Source organism: Tympanuchus pallidicinctus, unplaced genomic scaffold (genome assembly GCF_026119805.1).
Source record: "Tympanuchus pallidicinctus isolate F22 unplaced genomic scaffold, pur_lepc_1.0 scaffold35, whole genome shotgun sequence".
Classification (NCBI taxonomy): domain Eukaryota; kingdom Metazoa; phylum Chordata; class Aves; order Galliformes; family Phasianidae; genus Tympanuchus; species Tympanuchus pallidicinctus.
In genome coordinates, this window is record NW_026294753.1 from 1,601,643 (window position 1) to 1,619,545 (window position 17,903).

The 17,903-nt window shown below is 40.5% G+C and overlaps 1 long non-coding RNA gene across 2 annotated transcripts; it reads left to right on the plus strand.

Annotated features, from left to right (window-relative positions):
- The first annotated feature begins 3,596 nt into the window (after positions 1-3,596).
- LOC128088566 (uncharacterized) lies at positions 3,597-16,507 on the plus strand. 2 transcript variants are annotated; one of them, XR_008210289.1, is made up of 3 exons: positions 3,597-4,485; positions 4,830-4,913; positions 9,145-16,507. It is a non-coding gene; the product is annotated as an uncharacterized LOC128088566 (long non-coding RNA). The 2 variants fall into 2 exon arrangements; XR_008210288.1 differs by having other exon boundaries at positions 3,597-4,913.
- The last annotated feature ends 1,396 nt before the right edge of the window (positions 16,508-17,903 follow it).

Genomic DNA, 17,903 nt, shown 5'->3' on the forward strand with positions numbered 1-17,903 from the left:
AAAACATTATTTCATTGGTAATTCTTGCGAAAAACATTGTTTTCAAAGTATAACTGCCTATGTGAGTGATCAAATTCATGCAAAATTTCTTGTGCTTTCCAACATGTAGCACTGTGGACATCAGACTGAAAACTAGGAGAAATTACAAATAGCCTGAAGGGCACTCTTTGTTTAATTGCTGCTCAGTAACTTACCAGCATCTAATTTGGGAACTTTTTTTTTGTTTTAAGTGTTGAAATGTACCCAAACATTCATGGAAATCTGATTCAAACATAATTCTCTAATGTGGAGAAGGAAGCAGAGCCTACAATGGTGTTAATTTTGTTCCTTTTTCTTATGTACTGTGAAGTCCCTCTAGAGACTATTCTGTTAGGGTCCAACCATATTGTATTCCGTGTACAAATACACAGAAGTGGTTTTGATCTCGAGCATCTCAATTTAATTAAAGATAATATTTGAGTAGGGATGAGAATTGATGAGCTAGGTGCTGTGGCACAACAAACTTTTTGCTACAGATAACACAAACATACTCTCCATGTTCTCCGTAATTCTACCTTGATGTTTTCATTTGATGTTCTGCCATGATGAACAATTTGCCTTAGAATTCTCATGCCTTGTAATAAAGGCTGTTTAAAAATTACATCTTATCTTTTGGGGAGATTCCTAGCTATGTTATTTTGGGGTATTATGTGTTGCTTTTATTGACCTTTGTCTTGGACATTCCCAGATGTCAATTTTAACTGGCGAGTCATGACATTCTTCTGTTGCATCTGAGCCATTCTGTACCCCAATGAAGAACATTTGCTTCTCAAGAAAGAGAAACAAAAGGATTTAATCTTTCTCTAAAGAAAACTATTGCTGGACCTCTAAATATCCAAATCAAATACGTTGCTCATACTCGATTACAGCATTATAAACAGACTATTGGGCAAGTTAAGCTTCAGTGGTCATACTCCTCCCTTTGTCTTCTATTCCTGTCTGGTGTCTTTGAATTGTATTTTGTCAGAAATGTTAACAAAAAGATGAGCCTTCCCACCCTTTACTTATTGTGGGACTGGTATATAATTGCATGGTTTGAGTTTAATTGAAGCGAGGATGGTTCGCAAAAACGGGTTTGCCCCTTTTTCAGGCTCTCCCTTTCAAATTAATGTAACTGGTTGTTAATTTAAAAAAATGCTTTCCAAAGTTAGTATTTTAGTATGTTAAAGCCTTTTTTTCTTTTTGTTCTTGTTTTTTATTTCATAAAGTTAATGGGGCCAAATCCTGTCCTCTCTGTTCCTTACTTGAGCAGTGAAGTCAGAGGGGTATTGCCTGGGTATGCGTTTCAGGCTTTTGCTTGTGGTAAGGATATGGCTTGTAATTTTGTTTTGATACAAGGAATTGCTGTTCTATTAGTATGACTTTATAGTAATTATATAGACTTCGCAGTATTGATCAGAACCCTGTAGTCTGAATAGATATGCATTAGTCATTGGGAAGGGGATCTGGCTTAGGGCACTTTAATTGGATTCAAATTTTAAGCACTGTCCATCCTGGAAGAGAGGTAGTGACTTGCAGAGTGGATTTCCAGTGATAGCCCAGGAGAGATGAAGCCCCAGTGCATGCTTATGGGGGGAGGGAGGCGTGGGGAAGTGAAACACTTCAGTTCTAATGTTTACAAGGCACCTAAGTAACAAAAATTGTGTTCCTCAAGAACTGTAAAGCTGCATCTTGTATTTGTTTCTGCCAAAATCGCTAATTATCCAAATATTTCTATTGAACATGACAGTTGTCTACATTTTTATATCTGAAAATGAAAATCTGTAAGAGTTTATATTTATAGCATTACCAAGTTCTGCAATTTATGTGATTGATGGATACTTAAGTTCACCTTTTAAATTTGCAACAGCACCCCACTGAGTCCATAAAGATCACGTGTACTCCAGCTTAGTCCAGTAGTGATGTACCATGAACTCAGCTTATCCAATGAAATTATCGGGATAAAAAAGGGGGCAAAATACTGTAGCACAGTGGGAAAATCTACTGTACGTGATGAGAGACACTCGAGGGAAGAATCTTCTCAGCACAATTCTGATATATAGTCAAAGGAAAAAATAAATTTACTCTCATGCATCTGTTTTGATCTTTTCTTCAGTATAACTTAGCAAAATTCCTCTTATAAAGTATGTTGAAAGTGGACTTCAATTTGTAAGCCAATATTAAACTTCTATCAGTGTCCTGCTGGCATTGGAGGAGGAGCCATGAAATGGGATTGTAGTAATCATTTGATCACTCATTTATAGCAGTTGCTTAATGTCTGTATTGATGTTTGATTTATAAGTAATAAAAAAGTAGGTTGCTAGATTTATAGCAATTCCAAAACTTTTGAGCAAAACGTTTTACAGCTATTATGTTGTTGTAGGCTTACTTGCGCATTATTAACATCATCAATTTACTAAATTCAGCTCTTAATTTTACTAATTCGTTAAGTATAATCTGCATTTTCCAAAGTATTAAAAGGTTTGTTTATTTTTTTGTAGCAACTGTTTACTTTCAGGACTCATCATCTATAGCATAATTATCAGAAAGAATGACAACTGCATTGCTTAAAGCTTTTTCTAAATAAACTCTCAAGTCTCAGTAGACGTTCACCATTAAATATTGGTGACTGTAAAACCCTGACCATTTTTTGACCTCTCTGCATTTGGACTTGAAGCCCATTTCTGTATTTTGAACTACACAGTAAAAATACAGAAGACACTCTTATTATAAGGCTAGCAGGAAAATTAATTGGAGGTATTGAGCAAAATGTCTTCAGTCTCTTAGAAAAGAAGTGTTTGGCACCTGGGCCTGCAGACTCTGATGTAATGGATTAACTCTCAGCAAGGCTTAATAGTTGTCCACAAATTATGAGCCTGGCCCTTGTGTTGAGCAGCAAGGACCCAGTCCTGTGTATTTTTCCCAGGCAGTCTTTGGGTCATATGTGAGTGCTTAAGGGATGAAGGATTATTTGCATATTGAAAGTATGCCGGATTGGATTGTGGCTACTTGATAGCTCAGAGCCTTATAGAAAGAGTGTGCTGAGTTGTGTTTCTTGTTTATTAAAAACAAACAAAGCAAACAAAACTCCCCAAGAACTCTGAGCTTCTGTTAACTTAGTATTGAAAGGAAGCTGTTTGGATGCAGTATTTTGGCTTAAAGCATTTTGAAACCAAGTAGCTACATTTCGTGTAATTTAGTTAATGAAAACTGTAGAGAAGGAATGAAAAATCATTGAAGGGGATCTTCATTTCTCACCCAAACAAAACAGTCAGGGTGTATCTGCAGCGTTTGGATATTGATCAGGAGCTCTTGAAATTTGAGAATAGAATAATCCCACTGAAGAAGTTTTAAAACAATCTGGAGGTTACCAGAAGCTCTGAAAGACAGTTCAGAATATATTGCATCACATTTTCTGATGTCCAGAAATGTGCAAGTGTCAATTTTGTATTTTAACTCCTTCCTTTTACCTGACTATCAGGGAAGCGTGATTGAGGCTGACCTGACATGTCATGATGTCGACTTGCTAGGTGGGGGTCGCAAGGGACATTAACCTTGGAGTTATCGGTAAGACAACTTTCTTTCTAATTTACTTTGGTGAGATTAAAGGGCTTTGGGTGGGAGGGGTTGGCGTGGGGGGAGGAGGTGATCTCCACAGCCCTGATCGCTGGAATATTGTTGAAAATCTACTTCTGCCATGGAGAGATTCCAAGCACTGAAAATAAAGTGACTGGTGCTTCAAGAGAAAAATGGGTGATGCTATTTTAGAGATGCTGGAAGCATAAATGGTTTTGAACACTTACTTTTTTTTTTTCTTCTGTAATCAAAGCTAGATGTGTATATATATATTTTTCCTATCGTGAGAAAGCAAAGACCTTAGAGCACACTTCTTCAAAGTCTTAAGAATGCTGTAAAAATGTGTCCAAGTAGATCTTTGCAATAAAATTTTATCTTGAAAATGAGAACCAAAACTGGCATATCATGAGTTTGGATCATTTACCTTCTGAATATGACAATCCTATCATGTAACAGTTGTGAATGAATTTCTGATGAACTGAGGGGCACTTATAGCTGGTCCCAGTAGAAAACATCAGGAGAACAGGACTTAAATTGTCATAGTTGTTTCTTTCTGGGTAAGGTATGTTATGTGTATTATAGGCAAATAGCAATAGCTGAAGATGGATTTTGGAAGCGTTGCAGATGAAACTTAAAATACTTAGGCATCTTGATAGAAGGAGTCCCTCATGGCAACTGCTTACCTTGCGCATTTCTTTCCTCCACCAGCAGGGTCGAAACTTTCTTTTCCTGAGTCCACGACGCAGTGCTTACAAAGGAGCAGAGAAGTTGAAAGAGCTTAGTGGGCTATAGAAGGATTTCCAGTTTAGTCACTCGTTAGCAAGAAGTTGAAGGGCATGCCAGTTCTAGGAGTGACATCGATAGAGAAGAAATGTAACTGGTTGAGTGGAGGTATCTATAATAATTTCTGGTATGAAAATATATTTAGTTATTCCCAGGTGTACCTTACTTGGAATACATTTCTTTGATAGCACTCAACTGCACCCAACTTTGACTGCAGAGAAGTTATTCTTTACCCTTTTTAATTCCAAGTAACGAGTGTGAAATGCACCAGTACATGCTTACATGACAGTATTCCAACATACCTTGAGACATTTCAATGTGAGCATGCAGTGGATGCATACCTAACCTGCATTTTAACAGGATGTGGAAGTAACATAAATTTTGTGACAGGAAAGAAAATGTAATGTGGGAGAACATTCAGCTGTCTTAACAACGAATGCTCTCTCTTTCAGTTCCTTGCTGTGCTTACGTTTCTGCAGGAGTTGAAGCAGTGAAACCTGCACAAACTGAAAGACCTGTGTTTAAAAATAGTTCAGGTGTGTAATTCAGGCAGAATCGTAATGCGTGCACTCAGAAGAACTGGATAGAAGTTGTAAAATAGTAACTTTGGTATTTAGATGTTTCCTGTGTTTGCTTTCTTTAACCCATTCTTGGATGCGTTGTTGGTTTGCTTCTTGTTAGGTGTGATCTCAAACCCTGCTTGAATTTAGTTTTCAAATACAGTGTGTTATGAGTGAGCAAAAAAGTTAGTGCAGCTCAATGCTGGCAGCAGCTGGAGAGCAAGCACCAACGTGAATAGGAATTCCATTTTATATTCCATATCTGTTTTATAAGACCACAGATTTTAAACTCATCCTTACAGGTTTTCACTCAAAACCAGTTGTGCTTACGTTGTTCTTTCTGTTGATGTGGATGTGCTTCATCCTCGTTTTTGTTTTGTTCAGTGCTTGTAGCACCTTATCTGCAAGCATTTAACATGCTATTTTGTGGAAATGCTGTTGATTTCAACAGCTGAATCATTTCAGTTAATACAGTTTTCCCAGGGAACTTGGATGAGGAGATTTGTTCAGTGTGGAGAATTCTGCTTTGCTCAGAGTTTACAAGCAGCCAAAAGGAGCCCTGTAAGTTATGTTTGACAGGATATATTTTCATTGCCATCCACTTAGTTATCAGTCATTTTCACCTTCGCTTACCCAGTAAAACCAGGATAAATGATTCTTCCTGTGAGACAGCAGATGAAGCCTGTTCGTATTCATCGCTGTATTTTCACTCTTGCCAGTCGCGAGGCATGAAATGCATCCTAATGCTCCTGTGATTCCTGTCTCATTGTTTCTGCTTGGATTGTTGCCTGTGACTGCATTTCAGGTATTTAGGTTGTTTGGAGGCAAAGGAGCAGAAAAAATATTTTCTGCTTATCTTTTTGTTTTGAACATACTGGAAAGGGAAGAGGTCCAGGCCTTCTGGAAAAGTAGAGAAGCCACGGTGCTGAGGAAGTCTGAGCCTGCAGCTCTTTACCAGAAGCTGTGAGAGCTCTTAGTTTTGAAGAATATCCTCTTGTCTGCCTTCAGTATAAACCTTACCAGAAGAGAAGTGCTTGCAGTGGGCTGTTCCTCCTCATCAAGTCTTTGTCCCAGAGCTTTTCTGTGGTCTTGCTCTGGGTGGGAATGTACTCAAAACCTGCTCTGAAGGTCAGGATGCACTCCTTGAGGTGGATCTTTTGAGTGCTAAGGAATAAAATACTCTTTATTTACAGTCAGAACAGTCTGTTCCTTTGGATGTCTCAGAGGGGCTCTGAATGTTGCACATCAGGTGAGGATAACTGTGTCTGTCAGCCAGCTGTCAGGCCTCTTAGGCAATTCCACATTCCCTTCCAGAACTGAACTCAGTTGTTTGATCCAGGTGTTCCATGTTAGAGAACCATTTGTGCAGGAGAGGCTTTGGCCTCTCTTTATCTTTCTAATACGAAAAACTTATGGATTAAATAAAATCACTGAGCAAGGATGTGCGCAGAGAAAGCTACACCTTCCAGACTTCACAAGGCTTTTCAGGTGTGAAAGGCAATTCTGAAGAGCTTCTCATTCCACAATTTCATTGGAAATGGCGTCAAGTATTCTTTTAGCAGCTGGGCTCAAGCTTAAGAGAGAAGCAGCAAAAGAGCATCAAATGACTGGCTATGTAGATAGGTGTTGCTGAAATGAGATGCAAACATGCTAGCACTTGAGTAAAGTGGTTTTATAGTAGATGACAAGATCTTAGTGCAAAAACAGCAAGAGTGGGTTGATTCAGCAAGCAATGCTTGAACCCTAGTAGCAGTAAATGCTTTTCTCTTACTGTTCTGTCCCATTCCTCCCCCTACTCCATCAAACAGAAAACAGTAATAATGGATTTTTAGTTAAATTTGAACTTGTTGAAGGAATACATTGAGGAATCACCATCGTTCTGAGGCGGTATTTAGAGTGTTTGTTCCTTTAATTTGCTAGTTTTCACTTAAATCTTTTACATCAGTTCATAGTTTTCTGTACTCTAATAATATAAAAGCCGTAAATTTGGGTGCTGTGGGATTGTATGATGACACTTACTGCAAGGTAGAGGGTTTTGACAGGCTGAGAAAGATTGCTTGTTTGGTTTTCTGTTTTTTGGTAGGCTTGTCTGTTGTGAACTGACAGCCATGTATTTTCAGTTACAGTTGCAAATATGGCATTTTGAGCATAAAGGTTTTCTACTGATTTGGACTCTCAGTGTTGTTTGTATCAGGGTTAGCTATGAAAGGTTTTTACTGCAAGGTATATACAGTGGTTTCCAGAGAGCCACAGCTTGGGGAACCCCTGCAGAGCTTCCAGAGGAGGATCATGACAGTGACTTTGGGAGTCCGCCGCTCTCACTGTGACACTTTCTTCCTCCTGTTGTACTTAAGTCTGCCTGAACTCTCAAGAAGGAAACTTCAGTTTGTTAATAAACCCTTTCCTCACCAACCAGGGTATGAATACAGCTAATTTAATATATCCCAAGTCTGTTTGCTTTGCATTTTTGCATCACTGGGAGGCAGCGATATGAAAGCAGTGTGTGTTGAACTGTGCAGCTTGTAGATTCTTTAAGAATCTGTCTTAAAATACAGCTGCAGCAGGAAGATGGTAAAGTAGTTTCTAGGAGTGAATAGAACTGTGAGTACTGCTGAAACACTACATTGTCTTCAACCACTCTGTTCCTTTCAAAGGAATTGTAGTGAGCATCATTTACTATTCCTGTATACTCAGCCATTATTCTACACTAACTTGTTTTTCTACTTCTGTGCCTCTGCATTTTGGTTTTTCAGTTGCACATTATAGGTGTATACTCTGTGGTTGATGCATGTTCTTCCCTTCTTAATGCCATATGTGTCTTTTGATTAACTACTGTTTAAGTGATACAGAGAGCTGCACATTTGCTGAATCCAGCATACTAGGAAAAGAAATTGTAGTTAACGTGCCTAAAAAGGTATACAAGAACAGCCTTACTGAAAACACTGAAAGAACCCAGTTCTTTTTGTTCAGTAGAATTATGGATAATACCATACCTTCCTTTCTTTGGCCAAATTGGGGACGTTCCTTCAGATGTGAGTTGTTGGAGACATTTATCTGGAGAAACTTCACCACCCAAATACTTGTAGTACGAGTAGTTTTTACCAGTTTAGCACCTGGTCTTTTGGTTTTCACTTTTTCCTCTGTTCCCACTGCCAGAACTCTTCATCTGACAGACCACCTGGAGCAGGAAGCAAGTTCTTCCAAACAGTGATTTCTTTCATCTCGGGTAGATGAGTATCTGGTGGTTTTCAGTTGTACAGATGTTTCTCAGTGCAAGAAAGCAGTTCTTTCTCATGCAGGCACTTCTCTTGCTAGTGCTTAGTATGCACTGGGGAACTGATCTAAGACAACACTGATGTTTTAATTCTCTGGTTTGGGTTTGTGTACAATTGAGGATGATACATGTGGAAGAGCCAGAATACTGCCTTCCTTTATTCAAATGACAATTAAAAAAAAAACCTGGTGATAATGTGCCCTATACAAGGCTAGAAAGAATGAGGAGTGGAGTGGGATGTACGTGGTGCTACTGTTCTGCCAGCTGAAGATAGGGAGTAAAACGTGGTACAGATGAGTGTGGAAAGATGTCAAGATGCGGCATCTTGTTCATTACAGCAGCTTTTAGTAGGGCTGTGCTCTAACTTCCTGCTCTGAAATCAGCTGATAAGATAGGCAGCACATTTTTGGTTCTTGCTGTTTGACTGAAATCTCCCTGTACCTGAAGAACACATTGGGACAGTTTATTTCTGGAACCAATCAGCATTCTTTCCTCGCAGTGTGCTCATCATGAAAGCAGGTCTTACTGGAGTGCCCATTACTGTGCACTTCTCAAACAAGAGCAGGTGAAGTCACCTCAGGTCTCTGAAACAAAAACACATAGGAAGTCTTTGAAAATCCTGAACTAGAATAAAAATGTCCAAGGGAATTTTTGCATGGGCGAAGGATTGCAAACACCAGCATCAAAATTGTACTGAAGTTGCATTAAAAGAAATGTGTTGTAGTCAGATGATGTCTCTCTCGTCTTTGTTCTTGCATCTTAGGTTTTCTGAAGATGATACTTAAGGACGGAGTAGCAGCAGCATTTGGGTAGGGAGAAGATAGCCTGATAAAGCTACGTGTTGTTTTAGGACTTTTTAAAAATTATTTTTAAAGAATGCTTAATGTGAACTGCATCTTTCCATTGTAATCTCCTCCTCTGTTGTTCAATTAGTCATTCTAGGAGTGCACCCTTTCTCAGTGGGGGTACAGAATAAACTGCTGTACAAGCATAATGGAAGTCTTGCTTAGTGTGAAATCTCAGCTTTCGAAAGCGAGAAGGTGCTCCTAGGCTTGGTGGCCAGCAGAGTGGTAGCAAGTAAGTAACAGTAACTGAGTTCTGTGCTGCCTTCTGTTGCTGTGTGCTTTTCAGCTTGAGATCCTACATGCTTGGAATGCTAACAAGTTACGTGCTTATATTAATCATCTCTATTCAAACATCTTGTATTTTTTAGGAAGCTCCCAGTTATGACTGAAAATATGTAGTACAGGGCAAAAACATACTTGAACTTTTTTATATATTAAAATGTGTATCATGCAGATGCTGAGCTGGACCTAGCCCTGGATACAGCTGTGTGTTGAGGCTGAGCTTTGTTCTTGAATATGGGTGTAGAATAATTCGCATGGATTCTCTGTTGGCAGCTGCTGAATCTGTTGGTAGGTGACAATGTCTGAATTTATGAATCTTCTGTGCAATAGAGACTGCAGTGTAGAAATATGTGATAGGACCTCCAGGGGGAAGCATAGGACAGGAAAGACCAGACTGGTTTCTAGCAGAGCCAGACTTTCTGATACACAGAGCCTTTGCTTGTGATAGCAATAAATCTTTTCTGTACCAAATTGAGACTACATAATTTTCATCTTGAAGAATAACACTGTCAGGCTTTAATACCAAAAGATTGGAAAGGACTCATTACTCATGGAGATAAGACTACCTGATGAAAAACGAGATGCAGTATGTGATTAAACACTTAGACCCTCCGCTAATTATATTCCTGGTTCAGTTCAGTCATTACAGCAATTCAGTGCAGGTGTGTGCTGTCTGGAAGAAGAGGAGTAATGGTAGAATTGAAAGAAGCAAAAGTCCAGAGCTGTGTAAAAAAAAAATATATATATATATATATATTATAATAATAATTTTTTTTTTTGTAAATTGCATAAATAAAACATCTTAGAAATGATACTTGTCTGCACAGCAATTGGAAATCAAGCTCCAAAAAAACCCTTTTTTTATTTCTTCAGTATGTAAGTGCCTGGTCCCTTTTATCTACTAATAATGTTTCAGCTTCTATTCTCATCTTGTCTCACATTACCCCAGAAGAATGTGCATGGTGCCATATGAACTGAGCAAGATGGTAAGTTAATCGTCTTTATACTTCAGAAGTTTGATTGCAGGCTTTTTTGGATACATTTCATTCCTGGTGTGGATGTGGCAGGGTGCTGTACTGCGCCACAGCATCAAGTGAAAGCATCCTGCCAATGTTCTGAAATGCATGAAGAAATGAGAAAGAATGCATTTCCCCTGGGGGAATCCCAGCCTGCAGGAATGCTGTGATACTGAAGAGCTCAGGCAGCTTTGCAGCGTGGAGCTGCTCTTCAGCTTCTGAATGATGCATCTCATCAACTGGGGTCCTAACAGGAGGGAAAGGGCTTCTGAGAGCACAGCCATTGGACACATCATAGCTTCTTGTGCTCTGTACCACATTCTTACCCTTATTAAAATAATACCCAGTATAATCAAACTGTATTTCTTCAGTTACATCAAGGCTAATTTTGGCCTGGTGCTTTCAGCATTAGAGTAGCTCAGACAGACTTCTTGATGGAAGTATTTTTGAGTGCTTTTTACAATCCTGCACACAGATTTCAGTTGTATCCTGATGTAAGAAGTTTTAGCACCCCAGCACTGTGCTGTAGCAGATCATGTTGGCCTTGGGATGGCTGAGGATGGCTTTTCAATGTCTGCAGACTACATGGGGGAAAAAGAACACCAAAAAGAAACTGCCAAGTGGAGAAATGAGGACACAGATCATAGGAATCTCTCTTTTCTTTTCGATATTATTGTTGTATTTTTAAATATACTTTTCTGAGTGTTTTGTAGGTTTCCTGGCTCTGTCCCTATCAATCTCTCATATGATTCATCGTGCACTGCAGTCAGAAGGCTTGACTTGCAGTTCTCTTTTGCTTTAGAGCTAATTCTCCATGCCAACATTCACAACAACAAAATTGAATAGGGAAGCGAATATTTCACTTTTTCTTGAGTTTCAATTGAAGTGTTTAGGAAGTTGGACCTTGATTAGCTTTTGGTAGAGCTGAAATAGAGGGATAGTTATATAACTGCCCAGCTGTTTGTGAGAAAGCACCTTCATTTGGTGCCATCTGAGTCATGTCAGTGTCTTCTGAGAGGTGCCTGCTGCTTTGCAGGGCTCATCTGGAGTAATTGGGAGACTTCATAATACCATATGATTTAAAAAAAAAAATAAAGGGAGAGCAAAATAAAAATCAATCATCCTTTGCCTTAACAGATTCCAGTTTCTGCTTTTTGGTTGTTCTGTTTTCATTTTTGTTTTTTGCATGATCTGTGTTGAGAGAAGAAGAAAACAAAAGAATAGCCCTGGTGTTTTGTTTATCCCTGATGTAGGGAAGAACTGAATAATACTGCATCTTCTGGATAGAGAAGGGCAGGCATTTGGATGCTGAAGGTTGATAAGATACAGTGCAACTTCTGTCTCTTGGCCTTTAGTGCCCTTTGCAGTGCTGGAAGTTTTGTTTTTGTTGCATGTTTCTCATTTTGGTGTTTTGATGGTATTCCAGATGGAAGTATTAGGGAGGGGAAGACGAACATCTAGACTGGAGAAGAAAGTTAGTTAATTTATCAGACCCTAATACCTAGGAAGGAGGAGATGGGGTTCCTTCCATAATGATGTTCCTGTGGTGGGATGTAATGAAGGGAAGCGAGCAGGAATCCCTGAGTGGAGCTGCTGAGGTCCTCTTAAGCCAAGCTGGTTTGTCATGCTCCAGGTCAGATAAATCTGTATTGTCAGGTTGTGCACAGAAAGGTCTTAAGCTGTTTCCAGAGTAGATATGGCCCTGAAAGCAATGGGTTCGTACACATCTTGTGCTGGATTCCTGAGGCCTGGCTCTGAGCTGGCTCAGCACAGGGCTGATGCGTGGCTGACTTTAGCCCTGCTCAGAGGGCTGACTGCACGTGTTAAGGAGCACCTTGGAGATCTGATTCCCCTGAAGGAATGCTCACGTGGAGTAATGAATGTGCTTTCTGGAATTCTACAGTCACGAGGATTCTGACAGCAGTGACGTGCTCTAGAAGCATCAGTGTCTGCTGGTTCTCCTATAGTTGTTAACTGCTTATTTTCAGTTGTCAAATCCTTTCATTCTGTCTCTTCTGTATACTGGCTCTCTTCTGAGTTCAGGTGGCTCCTGCTGCCACTCAGCACGTGCTGCATCAGGTGGGAAAGGTGGGCCTGGCATTCAGATTTGCAGCAGTTCCTCTGCCTGCAGCTCCTGCTTCATTCACAGATGTGCAAAGCCTGGCACACGTGGGGCCTTTCCAGTTTCACTCATGAGCTCAGTGAAAGGGTATTTCCTGCTCTTAGCAAAATCCTAACAAACCAAGAAATCAGCAGTCAAAACTACATAGCTTTGCTTGCAACTTTTCACCTCTTGATATTCTGTGGTCCTTTTCCATTTGGGCTTTGACCCTTTCTTTTTGAAATGGGCCTTCCAGCCTCCTCATCGTGTTCACAAGAAGTGAAAGTGTGACAGTCCTTTCATTCCTTGCAGTGGGCTCCTGGTCACGAAGCACCGTCTGGCACTGCTCACTTGGCCTTGAGGTGGGGCTGCCTGGGCTGTGAGGTGTTGCTGCACATCTGGGGTGTGCAGTGGTTCCTGATTCCTCTGCTCAGATCTTCATGCTTCTCAAGTGCAACCTTTAATGCTTCTGGTGACAGCTTCATCTTCCAGAACAGTGCAGGAGACAGCAGACAAGATGACATCGAAGCTTTTCCTGCGCAAGGGTATTGCACACTTGACTGGTTCATTGACATGGTATCAGTTTGGGTTTTTTTGTTTTTAAATGCAAATTACACTTCTTGTAACCCAAGAATTCACTTAGTCTCGGATTTCAGCTTGTTCTGAGCAAGCTTTGCAGCTTCATGCCTGCAGGCTGATGGTAGAAGTCCATCAACCATTGTTTCTTGCTGTTACTGTTGGTCAGTTCCACTTGAGATGAGAGATTTTCTTCTAAATGTCTTAACCTCTGCTGAGCCATGGCAGGATGATCAGCCTGGTTGTGTATGGCTGTGTGAGCCTTCATCTCCTTGGGGTTCAAGCTGTTGAGGTAGCTTCTGAATCTCAACATTCTTTGTTTTTTCCCAAATTAGTTTGTGTTTCATCTCTGCTGCTTTTACCATTAGGTTTAGAAGATGCTCTCAGGGCAGTGCATTTCTGGCACGTAGCATTGCCAAGGCTTGGGTAAGCAATGAGGAACTTTGTAGCCTGGTTGTTTGTCATTCCTCTGAATACACTGCATTCATTCCCATCTTTGCCTGTTCCTAGTAGGTTTATCTTTTTTCTGTGCTTAAAAAAAAAAAATCCCAATGTACAACAGGAGAAACTTAAAAAGAAAGCTTTATCACTGAAGAATGGGGATATTTATTTACTTACACTGGACCAAGTTGAAGACATGATATTCAAGGACTAAAGTGCAAAATAGCCTAAATACCTTTGGCTGGAATATCCCATTTCTTTTAGTAAGCTGGCGCAGTAACTTGGGTTACCTCTGCCTCCCTTGTTTCCATATTTAATCCTGTATTTTAATTTGTAGGTATTTGTGGAAATGGACACTGTTTATTTTGAAGAACTGCTCAAGATCTTTCCAAATATAATTCAGTAATTTGGGATATTTGATGGCTGTTGTGCTTCATTTCAATTACCTTTGGCTTTATTCTCCCAGAGAGACGGCAGAATAATCTGACACTTAGCTCAAGTGGCATTTTCCTTAAACTGCCTGTGTATTTGACAGTTGATTAGCTATTGATACAGTATTATTACTGGAAATCTCCATAAAACTCATCACATTAATGAGGAGGACGGCCCAGTCTTTGCTGGGATTTTTGTGTCTGTTTTGTACACGTTATTTTTAAGGAGAGATCACATTTCTGCATTCATATCTGCTGACCTCCCACTTCTTTTCCTTGGTGTAGGACTGGAGGGCCTGAACTCTGCTACAGCGGCTTTCTCTTCTTTAAAGTGTAATGATCTCAACTCTGGTCTGTTTTTAGATGCTGAAGGACAGAGACTGTGATGAGCACTAACAGCGATGTGCAACGTGAACTGATGGCAGGTATTCATATCTAGTCCTCGTAGTCTGAGATAAATATGGAAGCCATAGGTGCAGAGTGACTTCTGTGGATTCCTCTGTTCTGGACGAATATTTCAGTGTTGATAGAAACCTTTGTTTCCATAGCGTGTCCAAGAGCTGTTCTGCAGTGGAGAAGGTAAGTTCTACGTGTGGGCAGGTGGTGGACAACCAAACCCTTAATCTGTTCTGATTTTTTTTTTCTCTGACCCAGTCCATAGAGTTTTATTGGACAGATGTTGGACTGATCAGACAGCTGCTGAAACCATGAAGAATTGGGGCATATTTTTATTACTGGGGAGGAAAAGAGATATCTAAGATTTTTAGCCTTTCCACGATGCTCTCAGACACGTTGTTGAATTTTAAGGTGTTTCTGTATGGATCCAGATTGCAATATGCTGTAATTACATTTGTTGTCTTTTGAAGCACAGACTCAGGTGCAGTTCAGTGTCATTCTCTGTTCATTTTCCTGATTGAGGATTACTGTCTCTGCAGTGCTTGTTGCTTGAAACTATTCATTTGCCAGTGTTTATTTCTGTCTTACAAGTTCAGCTGGGTCCTCTTTGCTTTATGGTGAGGGACTGCTGCTGGCTATTAGCTGTGCTTTAAAGACAAACATTCCTATTTTTATTCAAGTTCAGACTGTGTTTGCTCTGAAACCCAGTGGAAGTGCTAGCTGTATCTCAGCTCCCTGATTTGGGTTGATAGGACTTGCCTGTGAATCTTGTTCTGACAGATCATTACCTCCCTGGACTCCTTCCTTAGCTAACTTATCAAAGAATCCAGGTATGCTTTGCCAGGTAAAACCATGTGTAGACAGCAGGGATTTGTTGTTCATGGGAGGAGGGAGGGAGGAGGAATTCGTAGCATGGAAACATGAAATCTGAATCAGTTTGAATTTAAAAACAAAAATCTAGGAGATTCAGTATCTTAATGCTGTGGGTTGGAAGAATGCTGGAGAAGCTCTTGAATATGAGATTATTTTTTTTAAAGTGTCAATAAAATTGTGTGCAATCTGTGCTTTTGCAGTAAATAGAAACTGTACCATGGATTAGCTCATCTTCCAGAAGAACCCCAGCATCTGCCTGCCATGGCAAGTGATCTGAGGAGCTCCAGGTGGGTGTGCTACATGTGTATCGAGTCTTCTCTCTAGATGGTTTACTCTATGAACTGCACATGCATTGTATAATTGTTTCCTACCTGGTCCTTTTGTAATGTCTGTTTGTTTGTTTGTTTTTCAAATAAACATCTTTTGAAGTCATTACTTTGTGGGTGTTTTCCAAGGGTCTGAGTGTTCTCTTGTGTTGCTAGTCCTAGCTGATGTATTTATTCTCTTTGGATCAAACAGGGAAAAGGAGCAGAGAAAGTCATAATTGCTTCAGTTGGGTGCAATTTTATATTAAGCTGCCGTGGCAAAATGCAAACCCTTTTTTCTAAAGACTTTCTGTTTCGAGTATTTTTTTGGAGAGCCCGTAGCAGAGGGAACATAATTGTAAGCAAACCTGAAGAAACTTCTCACGACACAAAATTTATTCTGAATTTACATTTGGAAAGCAGTGATCAATTAGAGCTTAACATCTTGTGACTTTACTCTCCTGTGAAATACCGAATCCTGTGGGAACCTTCAGCTGTATGAAGTGGAGTAGCCCTGCACTTGCAGGAATAATAAAGGTTTGGCTTAATCTTGGCTCATTAGATCCCCCCACCTGGGAGCAATGAGAAGAGCAGAACACACCCAGTGGTCTTTAACACCTCGCTGTCTTTGAAGTCTTCCATTGGATTTCTTTTTTTCAGGCATGAGGGGGTAAAGGTGCCCTGTGTGCTGCCATGGGTGCTGATCTATGTGTGCATGTATGTATTTACTGAGGAATTCCTTTCTAGAAAAGTATTCAGGCATGTCGTGTTGTTCAGCCTGGCTTCGTTTTTCATTTCATATCTGCAGTCATTTCCAGAATCACTCTGATGCTCTTTTTTCCCCTATGCTTATTCCTTTTCACATGCTATGTGCCAGTCCTGCTGAGCAGCAAGTGCTTCCTAATAAACAGCTACCACAGATGCTGGCACAAGACTGTTTTGGAGACCTGACCATGAAAGCAGAATTACAGTTAATCCTGTACCAAACTTGTTAAGCAAATGAAATGAAATAAAATCCAGATGTTCTGAATTTTGGCTCAGCTCCATCTTCGAACAAACACATCTTTGTGACCCCCTGGATTGGGCACAAGGTGACCTCACGTGGGCAGGGAGGAGGGATGGTGAGATGGACAGTTACATTCAGCCCAAATGAAGTGACCAATTGCTGAAACATTTTAGGTTGTACCTTGTAATGTGAATGTCACTTAGGGTTGGGAAGGGTCTGCTTTTCACAGAGCCTGGAGGGATCACTAGGAGAGCAGAGATGAGGAGCCTTGCGCTGCCCTTTGAGCCACAGGAGCACGGTTGCACACATTGTACGTTTATGATGGATGGTGTGAATTCCTGCTCTTTCCAGTGTGACCCGTGAGCTGGAAGAGCATCTCATGTGTGAAGTGCTTTTCAAGAAAGGGCTGAGAGAATGCATTCAGTGTGCAGCTCCTCCCTTGATCTTGTTGCACTGCAGCAACGAGAAAGCTGGGAATGATTCTTAGCACCGTGGGCCATAGGCTGGTGGTGTTGTCAATTTTCTGCTACATTTTAAGGAATGAAGGAACCTACCTCCTACTGCTGGACAGGCTTTAATACATGTGGTCTCAGTTCTTTTTTTTTTTTTCCTTCTGGCAGTTCAGCTTTATCAGAATGTAGCCAAAATTCTTAATGATGTGCAGCTCCCGCTTCTTGAAAGCCATCAACCTTCTGAGTTTGTTTCTTGCAGCTCTTTGCAGGACCTTTTGCTTCCATCTGCTGCATTAAATTGAAATGTGTTTTCTGTCACATTTTTACTTATTTGCTTAACTGAAATGCATATCGATGAGGGCAGATGTGTTAAAGATGTGCATAAGGAAGCGTGGATTCGTTGATCTGTCCTCTTCCAGGGTCCAATCATTTCCTTTTTAGGATTTGAACTCAAGTCAGAACGCAGAAGCCAAGTATTTGCCAGCTTTCCTTCTTAGGAGGAGGATTCCACTTAGACAAAAAAAAATAAAATGTGAGGCAGTGTGGGAGTCTCACTGCTGCAAAGATGGCACCTAGGCAGGGTGCAGCTCGTTCTGCACAGTGTGCTCATGTGCAAGGAGAAATGGGGCAGTGAGCACTCAGGTCACACTGGCAGCAGTGCTGAAGTTCTGCTCCTTTTCACATCGGAGGGGATTTGCAATGGAATCAGGAAAATTACTGTTAAAACTCACTACTCTTGCTTTTTCCTGGCCTGTGCTGCTTTTCATGATCAGACTGAGCCCAGATTTGTTGCTGATGTTTAGTGATTATTTTTGTGGATGCTGTCTAGCAATCTTCAGGGTTGCTGACAAAAGAGCTTGTGTCTGGATTATTGTGGCCACGCTGAGTTACACTGATGGTGTGTGGATGTTGTTGTTTAGAAGTACATCCTGTGACCACTCTCATTGCTTCAGACCTCACTGTTTCTG